General features: G+C 39.1%; 1 long non-coding RNA gene across 14 annotated transcripts in view; it reads right to left on the bottom strand.

The window, feature by feature from the left end:
* Positions 1-393: 393 nt before the first annotated feature.
* LOC146544790 (uncharacterized) overlaps positions 394-24,251 on the bottom strand; it is a 120,501-nt gene continuing 96,643 nt past the window's right edge. For 5 of the 14 annotated variants that reach the window (XR_014882663.1, XR_014882669.1, XR_014882665.1 and 2 more), the window contains exons 7-9: positions 7,388-7,510; positions 3,696-3,874; positions 397-1,548 (exon numbers count right to left, since the gene is read on the bottom strand). This is a non-coding gene — a long non-coding RNA (uncharacterized LOC146544790). Of the gene's footprint in view, positions 1,549-3,695; positions 3,875-7,387; positions 7,511-24,251 lie in introns of all 14 variants that reach the window. The other 9 variants (XR_014882668.1, XR_014882662.1, XR_014882667.1 and 6 more) reach the window with 5 other exon arrangements.

Here is a 24,251-nt window from a genome sequence, read left to right as displayed (position 1 = left end):
CATCACACCAAGTGTAGCACTCATAAACCAGATGTGTGGCATCATTCACCCTGAGGCATTCATTTTGAAACACCTGTCTCTGCTTCTAGACAGCTACAAAGCTATGCAGTGATTTCTTTTAAAGGAATACAAGAGTGGACAGCAAGTGAAAATTAAGAATTCTTGCATAAAAACAGTAGTTCCAGCCAGCATGAACTAAGACAGTGTAGGGTACAGAAAAGCTCCAAGGTGACTGTGGGACTCAATGCATCTTCTGGACTTTTCATTATTTTGTAATATTAGTATATATTATATATAGAGAGATAAGCTATCACATATATATATGTTTAGTTTTGTCTCAAATATAGAAACTAAGAAAAGAAATGAGAGGGTAAAGATTGAGACAAGCTTGCAAACATTATGATTCCCCTTTTCTGATAAGTTTCGTTGTTTCATTTAGCCAACATTAGGGCTTTGCCCACCTTTTGATCTCAGGCCCACACTAGAACAGATTTACTATTAAAAAATACTGCTTTTAAATGATGTTTGCTTTAAGTAAGTCTGGAGCGTGATTATTTTGACTTGAGAAAATAACAGACTGTTTGTTTTAACTGAATTCATTACACATGTTTGTAATAAATCGACGCGTACAGTTGTCCTGACACAAAATGGGCCAAAATTTGAAACTGCTGCACCCCTGGTGAAATTTCAGCACTGCAAAATCCAGCAAAAATAAAGAAAAAATGAAAAAATCTTTTGTGAAAGCTAGTAATCAAGCAGAGCAAGGATTTGAGGCTGTTCAGCTTTCTGGGGACAGGGAGCAATAGAAACGTGAGCTTGGAGGGAAGAAAGGGTTTCCGAGCTCCCAACAAGGCAGCGCCCTGCTGCCATTTATGGGGCCACAGGCCACACTCAGCCGTCAGCCACCTGTATTTCTCCCTGGGAGCTGCAGTTCCTGCTCAGACCACCTACTTAGCAAACCAAAGCCAGTTAAGACAGTTTAACTACTCAGATTCAAGGTATTGAAGCAAACTGCCTGCTATCCAGATAGCCTTCTCTGATATTCTGAAGTGGCAGGCTGAAGTTCATCACAAAATTCCATCCTGCAGTCCCCACCACCTCCACCCCGTGATGCACCAAGGTTAGGATGAGCACCAACAGAGCAGTGATAAGCACAGACATCTCGTTATAGAAAGTCTTCTGTGGATGGTCAAAGTGGATTTCACAAAATCAGCCACGTCTCTCTATTAGAGCTGCTTTGCAGTGCAAGTGCTCTACCTTTGTCCTGTTTGACTTGAATGAGGACATGGTACTGAGGAATATGTCACTCTGTGCCATTCACAGTTGCAAGGTAGGTGGTCTCCAACATCTCCCCTCTCCAGGTTCACCTCCTCTGCTCTCCAAAAACCATAACGCAGGTGGGGTAATTGTCTTCTTTGCTTTACTGTGATTTCCTTAACAAGGCTATATCTTGGACTTTATCCTGGTGCAGTAAGCACTGACTGAAGCGGTTTTTCTTGAGTGAAAACCCCATAGAAACATTCTAGAATCAAAACGTTGAAGAGCAAACTGTATTTAAAAAAAAAAAAAAAAAAAAAAACAATAAAGTTTAAAGTAAAAACACTGCTCCCAACTGTACCTTTTTGAAACTGGAATTGCAAAGGGCATCCTTGAAATACCTGCTTTTTCCCTTCTTTCCAGTTTTTATTTCTTTAATTTTATTCTGATCTCTTTATTTCAAGGATGTTTTGCATTGACAAAACATCTCTCCTGTTTCAGCCTGTGATGAGGAAACACACAGATGTCCTGAAATGACTCTCGTATTCTATCAAGAGGTTTCTCATTTTGATCTATTATGCTGCTTTCCAGTTTGTTTTTCCAACAGCTGTCCACTAAGTCAGCTGAAGATATTCATGTAGAGAATAATTTTTCATTATACAGAAACTGAGCATTGCTGTCAGGTCAGCTCCTGTTACTGGTATTGCTACATACTGTGCAGTACAAGCCAGCCACGGACATGTGGGAGGGTACGTCAGTGGGATCATACCCATTGCGATTTACACACACATAGCAGCTCTGTGTCAACTTTGTTTATGCTTGTGGGAGTCCCTCACCCCTCAGGGTGTTGGCCAAAGCTCTGTTTGCTGCCTCCATGACTGTCATGACCACCAATAGGCGATAGCCAAGATTTCACAGGAAATCTATCTGTTGGGATAAGCATGTACACTTTGGCAGAGGCTGAAACTGCAGAGAGAGGGATGAGCGTTTGCTGGGTTGAGTACTGTGCTACTGGGTGGCAAATCAGGTTTTGTTCCTGTTGCATGACAAGGATGTTCCAAAGCTTTGATTTAAATTTGTGTTCACTGCAATGCAAACAAATGACATAACTGTCCTTACAGGTTTATATTATACCTTGGATATATCTCTTCTGCCCAAGCCAAGAGTGTTATTACTGATATAATTCTACATTTTGACATATTTTTTTAAAAAATGGTATTACCCTCAGTATTTTTTTTAACTCTTTTCTACTTACTGGTTTCTTCCAAAGAAGTTTTGGTATAGGTGCAGACAACTACATGTTACACTGAGAAAAACTGTACCTTTCCATACCTTAATTCCAAATTGAGTATGATAATGGCATACTTCTCATGCATATAATTTAGCAGGCATCAAATTGGCAAACTACTTGTGTAGCACTATCTCCGGCAGAATGAAGAAGTGTTTAGCAATAGCAAAAAGCACAACCTGCAAAGAGAATGCTGCAAGTGTGTCTTAATGCTGCACTGAACAGCACAGTTTGTGGGAAACAGCAGCGGGTGCTATAATGACAGTCACTATTTGGCCACTAACAACACTTTACTGCGTGTTGTACTTAAGATCTACTATAAGGAAGGGAACATAAATTATATGGTGGTTGTGTGAAGAATATATCCTTCATTATTCCCACAAAAGCACACCATAGCCAGGTACTATATCTTAAGGCAAACTCATACGATGGCTTCCTGTTAAATTTCCAGTTGAAATAACTTTTGAAATGTGACTGTAATTAAATCCCTTGAAGGCTTATGGAAAAGGCATATCCCTTCTGCAATATCTGTGGCCTCTAAAATTTTGCAATACACTGAGAGTCTATGGAGCCTTTGTTTGATTATACTAGTAATTAAATTTAAAATTTTATTAAACTTGTTAATAAAGACATAAAATACAGAGCTTCGTAGATTGCTTTGATTTGTTGTGAGCTTTCACTAAATCCACAATTTCCTGGCACATGAAAACACTGTGTTTAAGACTACTCAGGTTTAACCACGTAAATTTAAAAACAGTGACATCACTTCAAAAGGAGAAGAGAAAGAAACCAATTGGGCTGCATCAGAAAAGCTCTTTTTTATGGTATGTGGTGCATCCTACATTAAACAGCTGTGTGAGGTGAGGTTCAGAGCCTACAAGCACTGCTCAGCTTCAAGGCGGAGGGCAATTCCCCAAAGCCATGTGAAGAGGTTCACTTTGTTCTGGTAAGAGATCAAAAGAGCTTTTTCTGTTCTACCAGAGATAGCTGTGAAATTTTGTTCTGGAAATTGTGATGATCTCTTTCAAAGCTGAGGGAGTGTAAGATAGGGGAAGATGTATGACAGGCAAACTTCTCAAAGACGGGCCAGAAAAATCGCCCAGTCCTTCTGGAATGCCATCCTGAATGAGTGAAATAACTCTCTCCTTACCTTTTCCCTTCGCAATTCAGAGAATCATAGGCTCATGTCCTTATTTTAAATTTATATACATCTCTAAAACATGACTAAATATAGAATCCAAGTTAAATTTTTCTCTTGTGAGCTTCATTGTCCAGGAGAAGACCAATGTTTCAAACCTTGAATAGTCTAAAAGTCTTGTTCCTCTCTCTCTGCAGAAAAAAATGAAAATAAAAAGGCCCACAATTAACATAGCAGTTTGGTTATTGTTGTGAAGCTATCAGTATAGAAAAAAAACCTCCAAAATAAATGAAAATGATGTTGAGGGTCATGTGACTTTTCTTTGCAACAATGCCCCCTCCCATGGCCAGTTTCGTAGGGGTTAATTTGAGGAGATTTAATATGATTGCAGATTTTACGAAAGACATGTAAAAGATTTTCTTTTCCTTTCAAATATGAACTATAATATATTCACACTTGTGCTGCTAAAAGCACAGGTCATAAAACACAGATCCTACCAGGTGGCCTCTCTGGCTCTGCTATTATATAGCTTTCTCAGCAAATGTTAAACATTTTTTCATCAGACATTAACATAGCTTTTGCTGCTTGATACAATAGAATGAAAATGGTGTTTTTAGGGCAAGGTATAGAACAAAACTTCACAAAGCTAGTTAGTCTCATAGTTGAAACTTGAAGCATTTTTGACCCTTCATGGCAGAAGAGAAAAAAAGAGAAGAAGATGTATATATTCACTATAGCCTTACAATTTACAGAAATACAGGTTCCCAAGAGCCATCTCAAAAATGGTTTTAGTCAAATATTTATACTGCTATAACTTTATATGCTTAACGAATTTTCCCATTAAGGTTTTTGTGGTTTAGTAAGGAAAGTCCAAATATTCCTGATTATGATTGGTGAGTTAAAATCTCTTGCAGCAACACAGTGTATAAAATCTTCTCCAAGTAACTGCCTTTTTCACACATCTGGAAAGGCTCTTCATTTTTTATCTGCTGGAGTCTTACAAGGGCAGATTATTACATAAATAAACAGAAGAATATATGTAGTCATAGAATGACTGAATTGAGTATAATCTTACAAAAACAAACCCTGTCTCAATACTCCTTTGTTTGTTGCCTTTTGGCACTATTATTGACTCTCCTGTGTGTACTGTATAATCATTACTACCCTCAGTTTCTCCCTGATGTGAAACATGGCCAGGTGGTCAGCAGCAACAAGGCCAAGGCTTGCCAAGGAGTGCAGCTTTCTGAAACCAAGTGTGTCCTCAAAATGGGAAGCCCAATTCTCACATTCTTTCCATGCAAGTAAGAGCCCCACTGCCATTCATGGTGTTGAAGACCATAAAAGAAACAAATCTGACCAACTGGAGGCTAAATAACTTCATGTGAGCAGTTGTACGAAGAGAGTAGGAGACTCACGGCTCATTCGTGGCCATGGCCACCCCAAGAAATACTTTTTGCCAGGATGTTGTTGTGTCACCCAAAAGGAGAATGTTCATAAGTGATCGCAGGAGAAGAAACAGAAACTAGAGGAAATTCACTCTCAGGAGAATTAGAAGCAGTCTCTAATCTCTTGCAGACCCAACTCCTTCTGTCACATGGAGAAAATACTATCACTTTGTTCTGATCCAACAGACACCCCCTGTAGGGTGATTACCTCCTGCTCCGTCCTTTGATAGGAAGAGAACTACAGTGCTAAGGCACAAAAACCATGGCTGTAAATGCTTATTTCATACAACGGTGAAGTGCAGCCATCAGGCCAGCTATAGAGTTATAAAATCTGGCACATTCTCCTTACAGTACTCTGGAAACGTGGGTGCACTCCCATTCCGTGCAGGGAACATGGCTTTATAGATGGAGCGGTAGAGCTGCTGTCATTTGCCTGTCCTTTTGTCATTTCAAAAATTACATATAGCAGAGCAATACTGGAAGTAAAAGAAATGTAAAGGCTTTACACAAAATAAGAGGACTCTAATAAGATGACATTTACTGAAAATACACTTTATTTTCTGACGTTATATACTTACTTTTCTGATTCATTATTTCTGTCACATAGCTCTATCTAGTCACCCTACTACAACAAATCTCAGCTACAGAGATAGGTCTTTATCTCTTGCATTTTTTGAGGCTTGGTAAAGGGAGGAAATTGCTGGCCAGGAATGCCTTTGGAACAAAGCTCATCATTCAGGAACATTCCCGTGATGCTGCCACTTAAAGTGAAAGCACAGGAATGAGGATGCTCCTGAAGGTCAGTGCTGTCTATCAGTATCCATATGTTGGCTAAAGGGATTAAGTTCTATAAGTAGGTGAAGTTGAAGGCTAAAAGGATTGAGTTCTATAAGTAAATGAAGTTGAACCCAAACCCTGGAAACCTGAATCTCAAGAAGGCTGTAGTTTGTCTTCATTTGTATATGGGCTCTGTGCTCCACTGGGTGCAATGTTTTGGAAATTAGAGACCTCAGGCTAAAGTTACTCAGAATATATGTGGATTTCCATACAGAGGGTAATGTGACTCTAGCTGTGCTTCTGCACTGGCTCTGACGAAGGACAGGGATGTGGCAGAATGCTGTATCTGGGATGGCACAGGTTTACTTGTCTGCACAGCTCTGTGGTTTTGCTGGTATTCTGAACAACTCTGGGACATGTGGGATACTCACTATACCCAGTATAGCGAGGGGAACCTGAAGAAAAGTCACACTGCTTCATGGAAGAAGGCCTGACCTACTACCACCATCACCTGGAGGCATAGGAACCAGGTGGGATAGTCAAAGCAACAGGGGAGACAGCTGGGAGACACACAAAGGACAGGACACAATCAGGGCTGAGAGCAGTGCAACTGCAAATGTCAACTTTTCTCAGCTAGCCACAAAGCCATGCACAGCTGGATACCAACTCAGAGACCTGCAGAGTCCATCACCTAGGGACAGGAGCTGGGACAGACTGCTTAGCAGCCCTCATGGCACCAAATGGGGAGCAGGGGGTCATGGGACACTCAGAAAAGCAACACATTCATCCTGTTCCAAAGTTAAGCCTGTTCCAAAATAGTAAACACATATATTGAACTCAGCTTTCTACATTTACTGATTACAGAAAAGACATCATTTAGGGGAGAAAATAGACCGCTGTTTTGCTGGGACTCTTTAGATGCCGTGGCTTAAATGAATTCATCACAGTAATAAAGCTCCTATTGCTCTGAGTTGTGTGCTGCAAACAGTTCCTCCACGCACAGTCCTAGATCAACCTTGTCACTGCAGTTTGTCACACATCTTATTTCATGTTTGGCATCGTGCTGGAATACCATATCCTCCAGGTATTGCTATGGGCTGTGGCTCTGGAGAAAAATGGAGATGGGGACGGAAAGCAGGAATGGGAGAAGGACAAATAGAGGGAAATTGCAGACGTTAGTGAGTACCAAATTTCCTCTGGAGATTTAACATTTCCTATAGAAATAAAGTCAACGCCTTGATAGTGATGGTGGTAGAGTGGAGACACACACATAAGATGAATCTTACATTAAAAGCATTGTAGTGAATGTTGAGCACTGAACCACTACGAAGAGACAGCCACCACTGTCCAGACCAGTGAGTCTAATATTGGCATGTCCACGTTATCCCTGTAACACAACAGAGGGAGCGTGTGGACATATTTAAAAAGAAAGATGCATTAATGCTGTACCTTCTCTAGTGTCCTAACCTCTCATTTACTCACATTTTCTCTTCCTTTAGTGCAGTAATTCCAAAGTAGATGCAGTTTATTATTTCTTATGCCCCAGTGAATATTTTCCCAAAGCTCCTTATTCATATATTTCCTTCTCTTAATATCAGGTTGTTCCTTCAAAAAGGCAAAAAAGGCAATCAATAAAGAATCCAGTCATATCTTTACAGTTGATAGGAGATTTGGCAAAGTTTTATACATTAATTTATGCAAAAAGCCATGCTGTTTTCAGTCTCAGAGCATTCATGTGAACTTCTTTCTTAATTTTACTGAACTGAATACCTGATCTGTTTGACTTGGAAAAACAAACATTAAAAAAATATAAAAGTAAGAGTAGCATAGCTTCCATTCCAGAAGTAGTATTGTTGCTTGAAACAATTTTGCCTAAAACCAGTAGACAACTAATTTTTAAAAGAAGTTGAAATATAATAAAAAAATACAGTGGCAATATTTTTTGAATCACTAGAGGAGCTGGGCTTAGAGAAAGTGAAAATAATTAAATTTAGCCATAATGCCCTCTGTTTAATTGACATTTACTCCAATCCTATTTTATTTTTAAGTGAAGTCCAGGGAAATGTTCAAATATTGAAAAGGATAGGAAGTTAAGCATTTGATTTGTCCTCATTTCTCAAAAAATGCAGGATGATCTGAAATCCTTTTCCACCAGAATGAAAAAATCTGTATGGTACCACTTACAACTGCAGTGAAAAAGAGACAACAATTCAATGTCAGATAAATATAGGTTTTGAAACAATTACCAAGGAGTAATTTGTGGAAAGGATGAAAAACTCAGGAAAAGTGATCTGGTATGAATGGCTGTGGCAGAATTGACCTTTTAGCAGCATAACTTATAGAAATCTTTCTCCTTTAACATCTCCTTGGGCTGAGTGAAATAAGCTGTCAGTAAAAGCACATTTTTTCCCAGCAGAAACACAGGAGCTTTTGCCAAAACAGCTCTGTACTGGACATGTAACAAAAAAAAACAGCATAAGCTTTGCCTTTCAGCATGCAGCACACAGCTTTATGTCAGCAAAATGGGCTGACATAATATTGCAGTGCTAGATAACTCTACCACATGCTCCATCCTGATTTTGTTACCCAAACAAAAACCAAAACAATTCCCTCCCTCCATTCTCCTCCCCTTTTCATTCCCTCCCACGTTAAAAGAGAAGCAGCAGTCTGCTCGGGCTATAAAGACTCCCAGGCTTTTTGCAGCTCTCATCCGGAGCTGGCTAAGCATTCTCCCTGTGGACTCTGCTTTCCAACCATGTCCCCACCCCTTACAAGTGAGTCATTTCCCAGGGCTCCTTGAGCTGTTTTGGTCCAGAAACCTCTGTCACCATGGGCTTCCCACCTGTGTTGGGATGGGTCACGGGAGCCTGAAGCATCTTTTGATGACCTCCCTGCCTGCCAAATGCAAGGTGGAGTCTCTGTAGCCTTCCCTCTCCAATATGATGCAAAATCTTTTTTATTTTTGGAATAATAATAATAAAAAAGAAACATTCTTTATGTTTACATTTCTTTTTACATGTACCTGAAGGGAAGCTGTAGTGTGGTGGGGATTGACTTTTTCTCCCATATAACAGCAATAGAACAAGAAGTGATGGCCTTAAGTTGCACCAGAGGAGGTTCAGGTTGGACATTGGGAAACATTTCTTATCAGAATGTGTAGTGAGGTATCGGAACAGGCTTCCCATGGAGGTGGCAGAGTCACCATCCCTGGAGGTGTTCAAGAAACATACAGCTGTGGCACTGAGGGATGTGGGTTAATGGGCAGGGTGGGGGTGAATTCATGTTTGGACTAGACGATCTTAGAAGTCTTTCCAAACGTAACGATTTTATGATCCTATGATTTCAGGAACTTTTAAAACTCTACTCTGCTGAATTTTACTCAATCACTGGTGCTGATTAGAAATCTTATGTTTCTTTTCTTTTCTTTTCTTTTCTTTTCTTTTCTTTTCTTTTCTTTTCTTTTCTTTTTCTTTTCTTTTCTTTTCTTTTCTTTTCTTTCCTTTTCTCTTCTTTCCTTTCTCTTCTTTTTATATCTTTTTCTTTTTCTTTTCTTACTGGAAAACATAGTTACTTTGAAACCAGAAGGCCATTTACTAAATCATTTTTATATTTCATTTTGAAAATGAACAAAGAAATCTCTCTATCATTTCAGCTTTTTTATGATAAATGTTTTGTGTTTTTAATTCAGAATTATCTTGAGTTTACATCATTTTTCTCCTCTACATGTTATATTTTTATACAAAAAAATCTGCAATAAAAATAAAATGTTTTGTCCAAAATCAGCAATATTTGTATCTAACATTCTTTTAGATGGAGTTTCAAATCTTGGCACATTTTATTCTGAATGGGCTAAAAATTCTATATGAGAAGTAAGTAAAATATACTGCAACTATGCATCTGTGCAAGGAGAGTGAATTTGTAGCACATAACTTGCAATTTTTGCTGTTTGCCTATTCCCGGAAGAGTGCTGATTTTTAGGATTTAGACTTTACAACGCTCAGCCTTGCAGCATTTAATTTTCAGGTCCTGACCTTATATCCAGTGGCCTGAGAAAGGAATCAATGAATGAGAAGACAGTAACTGGCAAATAACAGCACAGGAGTAGAGAGTTGTTCAAAGGCAGTGATTTGAGGTAATTCTCTAGAGATATCAGAGGACAATGGAACTTCTTAAATCCCTCTCCACTCTGCAGTACCCTGCATTGCACTTCCATTTCTAAGTGATGCGAGAAAGATCCATGCCTCAAACTCTGCTGAAAAAAATGAAACTATACATAGAATTTCAGGAAATATGTGCATCTCCATATCCTCTAGAAATGTCCGAGGACAAGGGAGCTTTTTAAAACCCTCTCCATTATACAGTAATGTTGCACAGCTCTTTGCTCTGCTAGGTGATTCTAGGAGGATCCATGTAGAATCACGGAATCATGTAATGACTTGTCTTGGAGGGGATCTTAAAGCCCATCCTGTTGCCACCCACCAGATCGGGTGGTCCAAGGCCCCATTGAACTTGGCTTTGAATGCTTCCAGGGATGGGATATCCACAACTTCTCTGAGTATCCTGTTTCAACACCTCACTGCCTTCTGAGTAAAAAATTTCCTCCTAATATTTAATCTAAGTCTCCCATCTTTTAGCTTAAAATCATGTTCCGTTGTCCTATCACTATCTGTGCATGTAGAAATTTGGTCCTTCAAATTCTGGAAGACCAGAATGAGGTCTCGCCAGAGACTTCTCAAGGCTAAACAAGTACAGCTCCCTCAGACTGTCTTCATAGAAGAGGTGCTCCAGCTCTCTGATCATCTTTGTGGCCCTCCTCTGGACTTTCCCTAACAGTTCAATATCCTTCTTGTGCTGTGGGCTCCAAGTCTGGATGCAATACTCAAGAAGATGGAGTCTCACAGGGGCAGAGGGGGACAAACACCTCCCTCTCCCTGCTTGCCACCCCTCTTCTGATGCAGCCCAGGATACAGTTGGTCTTTTGGGCTGCAAGCATACACTGCTGGCTTGTGTCAGTCTTTTCATCCATTAGAACCCCTAGCCCTTCTTTGCAGAGTTGCCATCAAGGAGTTATTCTCTCCATCTGTACATATATCTGGGATTGCCCTGACTCAAGCACAACACCTTTCATTTGACCTTGTTGAACTTCATTAGGTTAACATGGGCTCATTCTTCAAGCCTGTGCAGGTCCCACCAGATGGCATCCCTTTTTTCTGTTGGATCAACTGCACCACTCAGCTTGGTACCATCTGCAATCTTGCTGAGGGGACGCTTGATCCCATTGTCTGTGTCACTGATAAAGATGTTAAAGAGCTCTGATTCCAAGACAGATTCACAGGGAAAATGTCAGAGGACAAGGGAGCTTTTTACACCCCTCTCTGCTTTACTGTAGCCCTACATAAGGCTTACACAGCTAGGTGATAGTAGGAAAATCCATGTTCTCAAGCTCCACTGAGAAAAGGAAATTTATAAGCAGATTTTCAGAAAACACGTGATTAGTGGCTGCTTCCAAGAGCTGAGCATGGGACATACAATCACTCCAAGAGCCCTGCTGGTGTTTGGGTCCAGAAACATTTGGAGCTCCTGGGTTGCTGGGAGCATGGTGTTCTACCATACTGTACAGCACTACTGGAGATGACAGTAGGTTTGAAGAGTTCAGATTTCAGGTAAAACCATCAATCTGCTATTTGGACTTTAAATGTTAGCTTTGAAATACCACAACCACCAGATGCAAAATGTGGTTCAGAATGTGGTGATAATGGAGTGATGATGCATTTTCTAGTTTTATTTTCAGTCTTTGTCACTGGCTTCATCCAGGTCAGGAACTGCCTCCTCTCCTGCAGGCACAAAAGTCTGTCAAGTGCTCTGTCTAAATCAACAGCAGGAGGATCATGCAGTGAGTGGAATCAGATGGATTTGGCAAATGCTTGGTCTGTGTTGGCCCAATGGTGAAGATGGGGAAGTTGCAAACACTAACAATTTTTTACCTACATTTTCCTTTGGATCTCATCCATAGAGACTCTCTGAGGCACAATTATGTTCCAATCAGTGGACCTTACAGGCTCTGCTTTACTGGTTTTAGCACACAAAAAAAAAAGGTAGGCTTGTTCTAAATGTTGGGTTTTGTGTTGTTTGTTGTTGTTGTTTTTTATTTGTTTGTTTTGATTTTTATTAAGAGGATGAGAGTGTTCAGAATTCAAAGCAAAACTGTTTTTACACAAAAAAATATGCTTGGGAACTTTTGAATGGCCACAGAAGTCAATTTATAAAAGTTTTATCATCACCAGAGGAGTTATATCTGCCAGCAGAGCAGAACTTTATTATCAATTTTACTTTACAAATTTTGCTTTTTACTGTGTAACGAGGGCAGGGAAAACCCTCGAAGTGTTCCCTGAGAGGGAAGTGATCCTGAGAGAGAGAAATGTTGTGACTCATCTCCACAGCAACCCAGAGGTGATGACGTGAGCGCTGCTCTGGCTTGGTCTTGTTTAGCAACAACTGTAAAATACATAAATACACGTTCGGTGGCTAGGGGATTACAAAGACAATGATGAATTCTTCACAGATCCTTATCTATCAAACTGCTTAGTAAACCTGGTGGATAACAAAGATTATTGGTAACCAATGTGGCTAACAATTTGAGTTGATGCTGATTTGCTGTTTTAATTTTTCCTTCAGTAGGAAAATAAGAGACTATTGTTATTTATTTTTTAGGATATGGCTTCTGTTGACAAATGTGAAAATTTCTGCCTTTTCAATAACCCCAGCCTGGGCTGTGATGGAGGTGTGATGTGAGACTAGCAGCCCCAGAGCAATGGCCTGTCCACAGCCAAAACAGCAGAAGGCAACAACAGTTTGCTGTGAACCACAGGGTTATTTTGCATGTCTGAGCTCACTTGTACACATGTACTTGCAGCCACAATGCACACTGGGGCAAGAACAGGCTTTTCACTCTGCCCAGCACTGATGAGGCTGAACCTAAAGTGCTGTGACCAGTTCTGGGCTCCCCAGTACAGGAGAGAGCTGGACATACTGAATAGTGTCAAATGGAGAGCCACCTAGATGATGAAGGGACTAGAGCACCATGGCTTGAGGAGAGGCTGGGAGAGCTGGGCCTGTTCAGCCTGGAGAAGAGGGGACTCAGGGGCATCTTATTAATATCAATCAATACCTGGAGGCAGAGCGCAGAGGATGGAGACAGGCTTTTGTCAGTGGTGCCCACTGACAGGGCAAGAGGTTATAGGCATGAACTGGGATGTCAGGAAGCACTTAACTGTGCAGATGACTGAGCAGTGGCATACACTGCCCAGAAACTGTGGAATCTCCTTCTTCGAGATCTCCAAAATCTGCCTGGACATGGCCCTGGGCACACTGCTCTGGCTGTCCCTGCTTGAGCAAGGGCCAGATGGACCCAGAGGTACCTCCCCACCTCAGACATGCTGTGAGTCTGTGATTCTGTGAACTCTAGTCAGTATATTTCTCTATTAAATATGGAAAATTTATTTGATATCTAGTAGATTATAAGGACTTCTTTACAGATTTTGAATTCAAGTGAGGAAAATTATGTCCCTGCTATGCAGTATTAACAGGATAGTTTGTTTTTTATTGTTGTTGCTTAAAAAAAAAAAAATCCAGAAAAAGAGATTTCTTTCTTCTTTAAGAGAACCAAGCCCTTCTGTCTCAGCTATCCCTACTGCATTTCTATAGTATCTTATCACTTCAGCCTGTAGCACTTTTCCATGTGCCCAAGGTCACTATCCGTGTCACACTTTTTTGGAGTAATTTTGCCATGCCATGTGTATATATTCATCTGGGTGGCTAATCAGACCCATGTGGAGCCTGTCTACTCTATAACTGAGTCATAAATGCCAGTAAAAGCCGTGATGGCTGCTAAGGGAGGTTCTCCATTCACTCAAGTAGCTGTCACTTTCTATTTTATACCTATTACCAAGCTTGAAGTCTCTGAGATCAGTATGTTCAAGATGAAATGTTTGAGTTTCTTTTGACTCTAGAGGCAAGAAACACACTTTGATGAACCATCATTTAGACAAATTTGCTATGGCATTTTCTATGCTGTGACCAGAAAGTCATGTCATCAAGTCTGATAACAGTGTTCTTCTAACTATTATTTTGACCATTTTTGCTCTATCACCTCTTTGTAGTTGGACAGACTTACTCCCATCTCTTTGATGGGGGAACCAGCCATACAGCAATGAATATACTGATTTCCTGGGAATAGCAAAAGAGTTTAAAGCATTTCCAAATCATTACATGTGAGGAGGCAAGTAGGAATGGGGTAGACAGTTATTTGTGGTGAAGTGTGAATCAGTTAGTAAATATCAATCAGCAGTATTAAAACAGAATTCTGCTGAGGACAGAGTGAGCCATGAGCTTACCAGAATCTGTGGCAGCCTCACAGAAATATAGTGCCTCAGTGAAATGCATGCAATGCTAAGTTCTCCAACACAGCTAGGAGAAATGAAAGTCACCTCCAGACTGAAGAAGTATCGTTCTAAATGAGAGCAATCTGGCAGCTCTCCTGAAGTAAGCAAGTATCTGGCTGCACAGCAATCAGGAAAGCTTATTTCCCAATTTGCCTGGCAGTTGGATATGCAAGACATGTTTCATTAAGAAGTATCACTAGATAGGGATGTACTTGCTTTTTGAAACTGAAAATAAGCATAATTCCTGTTACTTTTAAGTGAGTATCAGTTTTCTCTTGAAATTTAACGAGGTCTGGTAACAATTACCATATTTTAATGATTATCAACAAAGGGAATATCTAAATCACAGTAAGTTTTTTAGAAAATAGTTGGTGGTTCTGGAAGTATATGATTTTATTTGTCTGATTTGCATCAGTTTTCAAGGGCCTGATTTTCAAAGGTTTGAATGTTCAGTGCTTCCAGAGAATGTGATGTCTTAATAACTTTGATGAAAACCCAGGAGACATTCAGAAGCATAATTTCAAAAATCTTGGTCTTGTATAGGCTTTTTTTTTTACCATTATCTTCCCATTACTACAAAATGGACTGTCAGAAACAGCATTTGTGATCCTACCGCAGTCTTCTTACCAGCTCTTAGAGTTCAAGTAGCATGTCAACTCCTCCCCACCTTGCCCAGAAAAATGAGATTGGAACTGAATTTATGAGACAGTTTTTCAACAAAAAGTTAAATTTTTGTGTCGGGCTAGATGACTTCCTGCAGGCCCTTCCAGTCCAGACTATTCTCTGATCCTATCAGTGTGGGAGCTTTGTCCTTTCCAGTCCATTTTGTATTACTTTATCCATTTACAACATACTCCTGAGAGCACTGGCATGAAGGTTGCCCAGAGAGGGGGTAGATGGCCATTCCCTGGAGACATTCAAGCCGGGTTCTGAGCAACCTGATATAGCTGTAGGTGTCCCTGTTCATTGCAGGGGAGTTGGACCATAGTACCTTTAAGGGTCCCTTGCAATTTAAATGATTCTGTGATTCTATGATTCTAAGCATTTGCTTGAAATGTCACAGGTAAAAGGCAGAGTGTTTAGAGTTGGATCTTACTATAGTGAGCAGGAAATGCTAAGCAAAAAAGTGGAAGACAATGAAGATCTGTGGACACACAGACACAAGGATGCTGAATGAGTCAGAGAAGGTTAGTTTGCAAAGATTCAGTGACATGAAGCTATCAAAAATTTCTGAAAATCCACATTGATTTAAATAGAATTCCAGACCAGCCATGGACACCACATGTCATTGTTGTACCATGCCTTCCCTACACTCCTCTTCGGTCCCCAGGTTCACTTCTACTAATGTGCTTCAGATCTTCAGCTTAAGCTTTCAGCCCTCAGAGATCTGATGGCAGTGGCTGCTCTCCCATGTCCCTGCCCCTACTACTGCCCAATTCAATTTCCCATTTGCACAATGGAAAGTCTGCACAGTAATTTCCTCAATGTATAACAAAAAAGTCGAGGTGGATAAAGCAAATTATTGTCCTTCCATAGTGGCTAAGTATGCCATTGGGGGAACATGCTGGCCTCTTCACAAATGTGATACAGTGTGGCTTTTCCTATTTAAATTAATAGATAACAACACTATTGGAAAATCTAAGCAAAGGCTTAACATCTTCCAAGATCATAAAGATACAATCTCAAACAATCACTGTTTTTCACTTTTAATTGTGTTTAGACAGTTGCTTTGAGGAGCCTCATGACTGTCAGGTAGTCAAGTTTTGTAGGCAGAGGTGATATCATTTCATAAGCCAACCAGCATAGCTAAAAAACAGAGGATGAAAAGAACTTGTGGTTCAGATATAGATAAGGATTCCCAAGCAAGGTTAACAGGAAGTTTAAATAGTATGAGACAAAGAAAAACAAACACTCGTTCGTTAACAAGACCAACAGTGTTACATTATAAAAAAATTCTCCACGGATTTGTCACCGTGCAATTTTATTTTCTCCTGTTCTGAAAGAACTGCGTCAAAAGCATATTGAAAAGAAAAACTTACGGCAAGTGAATGTACACAAAACTAATATTTGCTTTTTTGAGGAAGCGGGGGAACTAACATCTCTATGTCCAGTACACCTCTCCTAGCTTTTTTTGCACATTTATTTCCTGACAATGAAGTCAAATTCTTTGGGGATAAAAGCTTATTCATTTTTACAGTTGTTTATTTCAATTTGCCTTTACAAGAATAAGATCTTTGAATGTCATGTTATGGAAGTCTATAAAGCATCTGTATCCAGTACCCAAGAAATCCAAATTCCTTCAGAAAAAGAGCCCTGGATTTATTACTGTACCTTGGAAAACAAGTCCCTGAGGACAGCTGACCCTTGCCATTTTATGGCTCACCAACTCTTTGACAGCTGCTTCTGGGTGGCTGCAGGTTATGACACAAATGTTTCTTCAGTAACCATTTACGTGTTCCCTGGTGGATTCCCTTTCCTTAATGTATCCCTTGCTTCAATGGAAATCCAGCCTGTGTAAGTTTGTGAAGTCATGGGGGACAGGAAAGTGACTGACTGACTAACAAAAGAGCCCTAACAGCTTCTAATTCAGCTCTTTTTTTTTTTTTTTTTTTTTTTTTTTTTCTTTTCTTAAATTCTTCCATAACAGAGAAAGTCTCAACACATTCACATTGCCTATCGGATCTTTGTCCTGCCTTTTCCACGTAGATACTACGCTGAGTGGAAACCAGGAATGTTAGAAAAATTTATTCTTAAAGCATTTAACAGAAAACTGGGTCAGAATTGGTCATGCTTGCTAACTTTGCTCTGTTTAATCAGATTCAGATGAAATGATGATTGGCAGTCTTCTGCAGAAGCATTGTGAAATGTATTGATGAAAAACTTGCGAAGAATTTACCGCATTTCAAGAGAAGCTTTGCCAATGATCTTTCTTTATGACTTCAGTCTATGTAAGTGTTTTGAGTAAGACACTGCTCCAGAAACTCTCAGAATTATATGTAGTTTATCTGTTATTATCATGAAAAGTTCTCACTTTTTATTGTTGTAGGAGCTGTTTACATCAGAAAAGAGGGTCTACGTCAAGGGAGACATCTCCCTGCACTGACAGTAGGGGAGAATTGTTGTGTGGTAGTTGTAGCACCCTACTTCTTTATCTAGCATTTTTCACCAGTTGAACTGGAAGCATGTAACGTTATGAAAAAGAAACTGTGAAACATCTGCTTTAAATGATTCTGGCAACCTCTTCGTGGCAGAAAACTCTTGTATCAGAAATAAGCCCCCACTCCCGAGTCTTTTCCCTCACGATGATTGCCCAGATACAAGTGGTGCACCAGAGATCTCAGTGGGACTTTGCACATGACTAAGAGCTCTGTGATAATGTGTTTATAAAAAAAGGGGTAGGTTTAAAAACACACTGATAACTAACTGCTTCCATATCACCTCTTTATTTTCCTTCGAACATCTTTCTGCTATTGTACACTATGTTTGCAGGGTAAATAATTTATATTGCAATCAAATTACACTTGAAAAGGAGTACAAGCTCTCAAATCTGTTTGCATGTCTTTGAGAAATTATAATATAAACGTGAAAAGGAGGTGAGTTACAGCTAATTTCTCATTTCCAGGTTTGTATTCAATGTTGTTTCCAATGTTACAGCTGAACTTCTAAGTAGTCAAGAGATTGGAAGAGGCTTATTTCCATGAATACGCATTCAAAGCTGGTCCATAGCTGGGAAAAGTCAGATCTGTATGTACTTTTTTTCCAGTAAGAAGACTTTCAACTTAAAAAATCCTATCAGACTTAAAACTGCAGTCAAAATGTCAGATTGGAAAAAAAATCATTGGCTATTGACACTTCATGCTCTCAGATCAGCATGCATTTCAGACCAGATAATTGCTGCTTGTGAAAACAGTGGCAGGATTACTTTCATACTGTTTCTAAGTTCTCAAGCAAATAGCACTGCAGCTACTTTTTTACAATTATGTTTTATCATTTTTCTTCTTTACTGAGTGAATAAGGTGCATTTTAACTTGGCCAAGTCACTAAATCAGTAACATTGCCATATTGATATGGTTCTTGCAGCAAGAAAATTACATATTATCAAACACACATGTTTGTGCTAGTGTATTCTCATCTCAGGGCACAAGCTTTATGGGATTTGATCCAATCAAAAGCCAGTGGGATAGTGAATGTATGTCTTAGACACTTTATGATTAATGGTAAAGAGGCCTAGAAATATTAGCTTCATAAACAGCCTTTGCAAGGAATATGAGTTATTAAAATATACTTGTCAATGCCCTGTTCTAATAATAAATGTATAACACGTTGGTGATATATGAGGTGATGGCAAAAGGCAATGATAAGAGAGATGTCATAGCTATAGGATTACATTAGGTTGTTTGAGGAGGGCTACACCATACTGACAGTCTCTCTAGATGTCTTGGCTATAAAGGAGGACAGCTGTCATCATTCATACCTGTACTTGACCTGGCTCTGCTCCCATACAGGCATAAGCCCTTGTACATGGCTAAGACTCCTTCCAGAGGCCAGCTGAATTTCTATAGCACCTAACTATGGTCCTTGCCTTGTACAAAGCTCATTGACATACTTAGAGATTTAATTTCACTTGTAAATTATGTATGGTGCTAGGGCTAGGTCCAGAGGGCCTGGAAAATTCTGGTTGTGTTGGTTTTATTCCTTAACAATTTATGAGTCTGGTGTACTTGATCTAATTTCAGATGGATAAGTAAAACAGCTCTACCCATCACCATCATGTTGGTTTTGGAAAAATAACAAATCATTTGAGGGAGCATAATAATATGTGTTCTGGCAGAGTTGTATGTGATCATAACATCAAAGCCATTAAACTGTTTATTCATTTTGCAGTGAATATACAAGAACCTTAGTTACAGTGAACAGTGCAATTCCACTGATTTTAATGAGAGCAATATTTACTCTATGTTTGAGGCTGGTTCTGGTCCACTTTAAGATCCTCTGTGTATGTCACAAGAATCAGACATACTATGTTGTGATTGAACATGTTGGCATTCAGAAATAAGGAAGTTTTAATCCAAAACATTGTTTAGAAAATATTTTTAGTAACCTAAAAATGAGAACTTTTAATGTAGGAAATATAATAGAAGATGAATAATCTTCTGTATTACTATTTTTTTAAAGGACTTTTTAATAAAAGTACTGCAACTTATGCTTGAGGTTTGGAACCCGTTAAGTATCAAGAAGCAGCAGTTAAATTTCTTTCCATTGTGGCCTTTAAAAAAATTATTACTTACTTTCATTGCATTGCCATTAATTAGTTTACATGCCATTTAAATGGAGGTTTTATGATTTAAATCACAGTGTAAAGCCTGGTGCTCATTAGAAAGTATGTCTGCCCCATTCAATTGCAATTGAGCTGCAGCCTGATTGGTCTCAAATACAGTTCCTGAAATGGTACTTCACTCAGTAGTTTCCCCTGACACAGAAAAATAAATTCCAATTTGCTTTCTTCATGACAGTGTTCTCTCAAGTGGCCCACATGATAGGGTCCTTGCTTTTTTCTCCCTTCCCTTTTTGTTCTGCTCCCATCCTTTGAAACCCTTCCCCTTCTCAGTGCTGTTCCTACTCTGGAGGCATCCACAGTAGGCTTTCAATCTGTGAAATTTTGTGGGTTAAAAATACTTTCTTTTTTAAATTCAGACTGAATTATTTAATTGAACTAATTTTTATATTCATCTTGATCCAATGGAAACAGACTTTGGGGAGAGGGATTTGGTGCCTGTGGACTGAGAGCTAATCTTTCTTTTTTACCTGCTATTGAAGAAGTGTACTTCTGATCATTGCCAAAGTCAAGATGCATTAAGAAAAAAAGTGAAAATGTTATAATAGAATCATAGAATGGCCTGGGTGGAAAAGGACCACAATGACCATCTAGTTTCAACCCCCCTGCTATGTGCAGGGTCACCAACCAGCAGACCAGGCTGCCCAGAGCCACATCCAGCCTGGCCTTGAATGCCTCCAGGGATGGGGCATCCACAGCCTCCTTGGGCAACCTGTTCCAGTGTGTCACCACCCTCTGTGTGAAAAACTTCCTCCTAATATCTAACCTAAACCTTCCCTGTCCCAGTTTAAAACCATTCCTCCTTGTCCTATCACTATCCACCCTTGTAAACGAATGAAAAAAAGGTATGAAGGAGAGGGAGAAGCGTTAAAGCACAGTTAAACAGGGATGGCTTGAGCACCTTTGCCTGGAGATTCACAAGACAGTTATGACTGCATTAGCACAGCTATTCATACCGTTGCATTATCAGGACTCAGATAAGAGTATTCAAGGTCCATTGCCCATAGCAAGGCAGATCACAGACCACATTTCTTCAGATCTTAAAGTTGTTCAGCCTGCTAAAAATCCTCTTGTGAAGAAATATTTTTCTTTATTTTTCTTCTTTATTTTTTGTTTTTGTTTTTGCCTTTTTCTTTTATTCCTTTTTCTTTTATTCCTTTTTCTTTTTCGTTCTTTTTTCTGTTTTCCTTTTCCTTTCCCTTTTCCTTTCCCTTTTCCTTTTTTTCTATTTTTCTTTTTCTATTTGTAGAATTGTGGCAACTTTACCACACAATGCATTACTGTAACTACAGGACAGATAGTGTTATGATGCACTGCACTGAAATGTAATAACTGTGGGATTTAAATACATTTTCCTTTAGACAAAAGCATAAACGGTTTGCACTGCAGGACACTAATAGATTGTTGAAATATGTATTTGATTGCTTTTGTGGCTTAATCGCATATGTACACACCTTGGTTATTTTGGGATTAGTGTGTGCGTGTGTGTGCAGAGCAAACTCAATAAAATACAGTACTGAATGAACTGTAGCCTGTCCATTTCTTTCACTAATCTATTTTAGACATTGAACACTACCATCTGTTTTGGAGGCAGAAAAGTAAGTTGTTCAGAGGAATAACTTGCTCTGGAAAAATCACTTGCTAACTCTCTATTCATTAGAGAGTGATTTATGCACAAAAGCTTAACTCTTCTAAAATTCTTTGATATGTTTGTTTTAGAAATTTTTCTGGAGAAAAAAAAAAAAAGAGTTAGAAGGTCAGCAATTTTGTTCATCTAGCTTATGCAGGCATTGAGCCTGTTTACTGAGATTGCATTTTTGTTAAGATGATCTGGACACACTATATAGTTCCTTTTATTTTAGGTCATTGTAAAGGCAGCTGCCTCATTTTGATCAGACCCCATCAGAATGGCCTGTGACTCACTGTATGCCAGTAAATAAAGCTGTACCAAAAAATGGTGTGAACACAGGAGGTCAGTAGTCTCTAATATCAGAATGTTAGAATAGTCCATGACACTGTGTTGGTTGGAGTCATCTCCCAAAAGTGTTTAAAGTGTTTAAATAGTGCAGATCAAGGACATTTCCATTTGGTGCAGGGAGTATGCCCTCATTGTTCCAGAAGTGTGCTTAATAACACAGTCACAGCCACACCAGGCACCTTGGCATTAAAACCAGCAACTGGTCCTGTACAATTTAATGCTGCAAATGCAGTCATATTATCCCCAGTGATTCTCTGCTCTTGCTTGTGCCTCTATCTGTTCTTTCTCAAGCTAAGGCTAAAAATTCTCTGGGGAAAGGAGTTTCTCTTTGTTCTCTTTGAGCATGTAGCACACTAGGATCCTCGTCTGTGACTGTGACCCCTTCTGCATTCCAATTAATAAATCACTCTAATTCTGAATAATGCTTGAGACAAGGGTATTGTAAAGAAGAGTTTAGAAAAGAAGATATCAAAAGGCAGAGAATAAAGTAAACACATATCTTAACCACTGTGGGAACCATTTATGCACTTAGACTTGCTCTCCATGGACAGATATGGTTGGTCACAGAACAAGAAACCAAAGGAAGATACAAACATAATTTTCATCTTTTGATATCGAGTCTGATAAGACTCTCGATGCAGTCATAAAGAAGTCTCTCCCTACACTGCATGTGAGGAGTCTGGAATGAAGGGCTAATTGCCCTTAGCTTTTCTAGCATTATTTCCTTATTTCCTCCTGACATTACTGAACACAAACACTTGTAATTACGTTTAGGAGGGAATCCTGCATTCATGCAAAGCAACATGGGATTCTAGCAGCAAGAGAAATACATCTGGACAACTTGGTAACCTCCCAAACTTTAAAGTATTAAATCTGTGACTGTATTTCTTTCCAGTCCATGTGGAAATCGTCAGTCTAGAACTACAGAGGGCTGGTGTTGACAATTTTGATGCATTCAGGGCACTCCCAAACATTGCAGATGTACTGATGCACCAGTTCTGATGTTAAGGAAAATGTATAAATATTACAAACAATCTGATTATAAACTAACAGATATGAACAATTCATGTGGGAAGTGTATTGTTGCAAAGAAGGCAAAAGAAAGTTACAGTCCAGAAGTAATTTGACATGAGAAAGTGACTTTGAAGCATAGTACAGCATATCTGAGAAAACTCATTAGTTCTTGAAAGAATACTGGGGAAAAACTTAACTGTTTTGTCTAAGGGATAAAATTTGTTGGAAAGAGCAACACATGAAGAAAACCAATTATATCATACATAGTGTCAGGGAGAACCTTTTTCTGATCTTTGTTTCAGACATATAACCTATTATATTCAATACATAGGAAAACAATACTTTTGTATGAGAACTGAGATGAAATACAGTGGTAGGATTATTTTTTAGATCCTAATTAATTAATTAGGTTAATTCAGTGGCATTTCATAGTGTATAAATCAAAGGACCTTTGTCTGTCAGGCAGCTTTAAAATCTACCTTGGAGACATTCCCTTTTCCCCTTCAATATTAGTCTTAGCAGAGCAATACCTTTGTGAACAGTCAGCCAAAAACAAAGGAAAATAATCAGAAGAGACGTCTGAGGCAATATTTTCAGACATTATATGTTCAAACAGTTTCACTGACTTCAGTCTTCTTTACCTTTAAGTCTTCCTGGGATTGCCACAGTACCCGGAAATATCCCTCTTTTGTTGGAGGCTGCTCTAGACTTTCCCATTTTTTACTATGTCATTGGTCTGATGAATCTCCTCCACTGCACTTGGACTTCTAAGTTAAGAGTCTGGGCTTTCCTGAAAGTTATCCTTACCTCAAATACAAGTTACTGATCTGAAGCTGTTGACCTATGCAGTAACTGTGAATTCATTTGTAACAGAGACATTAGCTCCTGAAGTCTTTTAATTATGTTCTGATGCAGTAAGGAATGTTTTTAGCCATCACAGTTAGAAAAAGTGCTTAGAACAGCATGCATTTTCTACATCTCTTAACAACTGTAAACTTCAAGCTCTGTTACTCTGGGACACTCGAACAAAATTATTCTGTAAGTGATGAGTGAATGTGACAAAAAATTAATATACTTTGTGTTGTACATCCTTCTAAAGCTAAAGAGACTTAGGAAGGACCACAGTACAGGAATCAACACAGTAGGCCCATGAGACTCTGCAACAGAGTATTCAAGTCACCGCAAATCAGATACACATGAAGTGACATATTCAAATTTATTCAAAATTTTAGACAGTTACATAGCTTTTAGTGAGTTACATAATTTTGATTAGAATGGATTCCCAGAGAGGCTGAAAAATCACTTCACTTGCTGAATATTGTGGATATCCAGCAGTTCACTACTTTTGTGTGTGTGTGATTTAAAAAATATATTAGGACAACTAAAAAAAAAAAAAGAAAAAAAAAGATGTGAGTCATAAATACCCATCCTGACCCTCTTCCCATTAGCCTTTTCATTCTCAGTGTCCCATGAAAATCAGGAAACTGCAGATGTAATTGTCTGTCCTGAACAGGTAGTGTGGTTTCTTTTTTGTTTTCCATGACACTATGAGTTATGGATGGAGTCTTCATTAGTTTA

Source organism: Meleagris gallopavo, chromosome 3 (genome assembly GCF_905368555.1).
Source record: "Meleagris gallopavo chromosome 3, MGAL_WU_HG_1.1, whole genome shotgun sequence".
In the NCBI taxonomy this organism is placed as follows: Eukaryota; Metazoa; Chordata; class Aves; order Galliformes; family Phasianidae; genus Meleagris; species Meleagris gallopavo.
The sequence above is the reverse complement of the archived record's forward strand: the minus strand, read 5'-3'. Positions and strand labels throughout refer to the sequence as shown.